The sequence below is a fragment of the Amia ocellicauda genome, chromosome 2 (genome assembly GCF_036373705.1).
Source record: "Amia ocellicauda isolate fAmiCal2 chromosome 2, fAmiCal2.hap1, whole genome shotgun sequence".
Lineage (NCBI taxonomy): Eukaryota > Metazoa > Chordata > Actinopteri > Amiiformes > Amiidae > Amia > Amia ocellicauda.
The window spans coordinates 42,081,552-42,087,126 of record NC_089851.1 but is presented as its reverse complement, the minus strand read 5'-3'; the positions used below and the strand labels follow the sequence as shown (position 1 = coordinate 42,087,126).

Genomic DNA, 5,575 nt, shown 5'->3' with positions numbered 1-5,575 from the left:
AAATAATACATTTAACAAATTCCAATTTACAATTTACACAAGTACAGTAAGTGAGGTCCTACATCCTGGACGGTGAAAGCTAAGTGCTTTCAAGATGTAGGGTCACAGTCAAGGGCTACGGGAAAGGGAGCAAGGAGAAAAACAATCAAGAATGTGAGAAGCATAATAAAAACTGTGAAGTGCTATCTAGCAGGGATAGAGGACTAGTATTACAAGTACTGTCGGAAAAGATGCGTCTTGAGTAAGCGCCGGAATGAGGTCAAGGACTCTGCTGTTTTGACTTCGGTGGGCAGGTCGTTCCACCATTTAGGGGCCAGGGATGAAAAGGAGCGGCTCTGGAGGAAGGAGAGTGGAGAGGAGGCAGAGTTAGTCTTCTGGCACTGGAGGAGCGCAGTGGTCTGGAGGGGATGTACGGAGAGACGAGTGTCTGAAGGTAACTTGGTGCAGTGTGGTCGAGACAGCGGTAGGTGAGGGTCAAAGTCTTGAACTGAATGCGTGCCGCTATCGGGAGCCAGTGGAGGGAGCGGAGCAGTGGAGTAGTGTGTGCGAATCGGGGTAGAGAGAATACCAGACGAGCCGCAGAGTTCTGGATGAGCTGGAGCGGTGGGAAGTAGATACAGGCAGGCCGGCCAGGAGGGAGTTGCAGTAGTCCAGGCGGGAGAGGACCAGTGACTGGACGAGCAGCTGAGTCGAGTAGTCGGTGAGGAAGGGACGGATCCGGCGTATGTTGCTCAGGAAGAATCTTAAGGTGCGTGTCAGCGTGGTGATGTGCTGTGTGTAAGAGAGCGCAGGATCGAGGGTGACTCCTGGGTTCTTAGCGGAAGAAGAAGGAGAGAGTGTGGTGGATTCCAAGGAGATCGAGATGCAGAAGGTGAGGAAGAGTGGGGGAAAAACAGGAGATCCGATTTGGAGAGGTTGAGCTTGAGGTGGTGCGAGTGCATCCAGGTGGAAATAGCAGACAAGCAGGAAGAGATGTGAGAGGGGATGAGAGGGTCAGAAGAGGGAAAAGACAGGAAGATCTGGGCATCATCAGCGTAGAAGTGGTAGGAGAAACCATGGGAAGTGATGAGGGGGCCCAGGGAGCGAGTATAGAGAGAGAACAGGAGCGGGCCCAGGACTGAGCCTTGAGGAACGCCTGTAAGGAGAGGTTGGGTAGTGGATGAGGAGCCTCGCCATGTCACTTGGTAGGACCGGTCACTGAGGTAGGGAGGAGAACCAGGTGAGAGCAGTCCCAGAGATCCCAAGGTCAGGGTTAGGGGTCACCCTAACCCTAACCCTAAAACCCTAAAACCCTAACCCTAACCCTAACCCCAACCCCAACCCCAACCCCAACCCTAACCCTGTGAGGAGAGGTTGGGGGGTGGATGAGGAGCCTCGCCATGTCACTTGGTAGGACCGGTCACTGAGGTAGGAGGAGAACCAGGTGAGAGCAGTCCCAGAGATTCCAAGGTCAGCGAGGCAGGAGAGGAGGATGGAGTGATCAACGGTGTCAAATGCTGCAGAGAGGTCAAGGAGGATGAGGACTGAGGAGAGGGAGGCCGCCCGAGCACAGCTGAGGGAGTCAGTGACTGCCAGGAGATGTCTCAGTGGAGTGAGCTGTGTGGAAGCACTTAATGAATGTAAAAATACAGCTTAGCACAGTCAGTGACTGAATGGGAAAAAAACTCAAAGCTTGAAATTCATTTCAGATTATTTGTTGTATCCCCACTGTATTACAGTTTTCTATCTTTCCCCAAGATAAAATCCAACTTTAAATTGCAAATGTAAAGCGTGAAGAATGGCTAATCTGGTTCTTATTTTCCCCACTTCTATTACAAATTGTAACAGGCAGCACACGCTTTAAACTGAACAATAACTGCAACTCACATTTTTCAACTCCTGCCACAGTACATCACCCTAATACACTGTACTTGGCCTTCTCTCCCATTCAAATCCATGGGATGCAACTGTGTAATCTGGGTATTGTGAGTAACAATATATGAATTAGTTGAGACAATCTTCTGCTAATGAATTAGAAGTGTTTGGTTGCTTTGTAAATCAGGGACACATGGATTTTAAACAGTAGAATATACATTTCATAAAAGTTCATGCAGTGCAATTAAAATCAAGCAAGGGGCATCACTTACTCACTTATCACTTATCACATCACCTACCACATTAATGGAAAATTACTTTGTCCCATAACCAAATGGAAGCATTTCTTGACAATTTTGATTCTTTGTTTTTTGTTTTCACCATTTCTGTCTATTGCTCATCATGCAGTATAAATGAAACATACAGCATCATGGAGGAAATCCTCCTGCCAAAACGAATCTTACAGGAAAAAATAAATAACACGCTTATTTTTCCCTACAACTCTTTGAATTAATTCTGTCATTGGCATTGCGGTGCTTTTGAGAAAAAAGTAATTAGGCAAAAGTTTAATGTTCCCTACTTTGGAATGCGTCAAGTTACAAGTTTACAGATGTAGCCAGGGAAGATTTCAAGGCAAGGCTGATGATAAAGAACTACTACAAAGCAGGGGGTAATGGAGCGAGACACTGCCAGATACAAATAGCTGAGGAAGGGCTCTTCACCTGGATAATAGGGTTGAAGGTTCTGCCAGGCCGAGATTCATGTACAGACAAGATTCCTTTGATGCTGTGACATTGGAAGGCCCATAAAAGCCATGGTATAAAATACAGAGGCGGTTACTTTGTGCTAATAGGATTCTAGTTTTTTTGGAGGCAGATTTAAGGTAGCCTGCCACAAAAGACAGAAAAGACACTAATTGGATTCCGCTACCCGCATTCAATAAATGTACAAGAAAAATTAATCAGGGGAAGGGCTGACAGGTTTAAAGGTTGAAAACAACATGATCCCTCTTGGTGAGCTGGATAAAACACAGGTACCTACAGAGACATTCTTGTACGGAGTGTTATACCATTATTGTCTCCAGAAAAGCAGTCACAGTGCACAGCAGTATTTGCAAACTGGCCGTGCAGCTGTATTTAATCTGCGCCTGGTAAAAGTTTCTGTCGCAGAGGCGGGATGTTATAGCGGTAACAGAATGATATCGTCAAGCTCAGAGATTTTTGTCAGCTTTACTGTATTACTCACTGGACACAAGTTGGTCATGGAGAAGTAGATGAGTGCCATGTCCATACATGCTTTCTTACCTGCTTAAATTGTGTTCCTAGGCTACAACGTCAAAATCTTCCTTAGATTATTGCTGTTCATACAGGAGTTCCCCAGGGATCGATCTTGGGGCCTTTACTGTTTGCCTTGTATATAAATGATATTTGTAACTCTGTGTGAAACTGTAAATTCAATTTTTATGCTGATGATACAGTTTTATATACGGCAGCGCCATCCGTTGCTCAAGCATTTTTGCACTTGCACTCTGATTTCCAAATTTTACAAAATTCCTTTATTGATCTTAGATTGGCTTTAAATGGAAACAAAGCAAAGTATATAGTTTTCTTATGGTCTAGAAGTATTGGTTTGGAAACATTTTAAATTACAACCCTGGACAATTCAGTTTTAGAATGTGTCCCTTCATACAAATACCTTGGCATTTGGTTAGATGACAAACTGTTTTTTAAAATCAGATTTTTTTTTTTTTATAGACATAGAAGGGAAATTGTGCAGGCCACCTTTATGTCTGTACTGGACTATGGTGATATACTTTATACAGTATTCATACTTTTATATGCAAAAAAGTTTACACTCAGTCTATCATGCAGCATTACGTTCTATCACTGGTGCAAGCTTTTGTACACACCATTATCTATTATACACTTTTGTTGGTTGGGATTCCTAATCTTCTAGAAGGGCCTGTTTATAAAACTGTCTTGCAGAAAGTATCTAATTATCTCTCATTAAAATTGAGATGGAGAATAAGCACCTATGCATTGCGCTCACAGGATTGGCTGATACTAGAGGTACCACGGGCACATTCTGAGATAGGGAAAATTTAATTCACTGTCAAGGCCTCCCATTCATGGAATGCTCTGCAGGAGACCCTGAAGTTGAAGACCACTGTGTCTATATCACTTTTTAAACAGCTGTTGAGTGACCATTTTACTTTGAATTATGTGTGTTATTCTTAGTGTTTTTAATTTTTTAAAATCTATTTTAAGTCTATGTTTTTGTTGATTGTATATGGTTATAATACATGGTACCACTGTAAATGACACCTCGGTCAGAGTTGGTCTTCCATGTACAAAAAAAAAGAAAAGATGTGAGTGTTCCCAATGACCTTTGGCAGTATATCAAATAGACGTTATTAGTACACCTTGCATTATCTATTTTCTTGGCTTCAGATGGAGTAGGTTGTTACTATTGCACTGTTTATGCACTATTGCACTATTGTTCTGTTCCGTTTTCTTTTTTTGGAGGTGAAACCATTGTGATCAGACAGATGAGAATAATCAAATAAAATCCCAGAAACATGTATTAAAAGAATATCAAATGTATGCATATGTATGGCTCTCAATCAGAATAGTCTTGCAATTTGTAGTCTTTGCAGAGATGTGGCACTCTCTTCAATAGACTGCTCTTGACTGACTGCTGGGCAGTGTACTTAGCTGTGCTCTTTGCCCAGGTCCTTTATTGCACTATATTAGCTCAACTGAGTTGCTGAACTTGATACAGAATCAGCCTGTCTGTGTAGTCTCAGCAATTCCACAGAAGTAGGCCCTGGTACTCTCATGCATGTAAACACAGTTAATGAGAGCTATCACAATTAATAAATCCAGTTAAGTTAGGTATGCTTCTGTCTATATAATGTGTCATTCAGCCTTGTACAATTTCAGGTCTGAGACATCTGTCCTCTTAGGCTGCATCCCAAACTGCTCTCTTGCTCCCTATTCCCTTTGGTAAGTGTAAACATAGTGTGACATTTTACTGGTGTAGCAGAGTGTGCACTGGAGTGAACGAGGGAGTAGGGTACAGGAAGCAGTGAAAAATGCTCAATGTAACACCTCAATCACAGCGCTCAATCCAATCCCAGCTGCATGCCATTTGTTTCCCCTGTGAACGGCAATGTTTGTTGCACACAGCTGGATACATTATGAAATGTATACCTCTGTCCCTATTTTTTGTGAAAATAATATATTTAAAATGTATCTGCTCACTTACAGTATATAATATAATTAGATAACTGTTTTATTAATTAATCAATTGAAAGCAATAATTCTACTATTTTGTACTTTTTTTTAGCTCATATGCATCAGAACATATGCTTATCTTAATGTATTTTGTAATGTTTTGAAAAATGGATCAGGGCATCTGCTTATAAATAAATACAGTGGCTCTCAAAGTATTCACCTGCCTTGGACTTTTTCACATTTCATTATGTTACAACATTAAATCAGAATGGATTTAATCTGATCAACACTGACAACACAGAAAATGTCCATAATGTCAAAGTGAAAAATATAATCTGTATGTATGTATAGCCACTGTACATACATACATACATAAATACGTAATAGTAATCCATGACAATTATTGATAGGTACTGAAATGCTTTAGTGATGTACATTTATAATCATATATTGAATAATTAATTAGATTAATTTTACAGAACATT

General features: G+C 41.5%; 1 pseudogene; it reads right to left on the bottom strand.

Annotated features, from left to right (window-relative positions):
* Positions 1–209: 209 nt before the first annotated feature.
* On the bottom strand, positions 210–3,138 carry LOC136713096 (uncharacterized; annotated as a pseudogene).
* Positions 3,139–5,575: the final 2,437 nt, after the last annotated feature.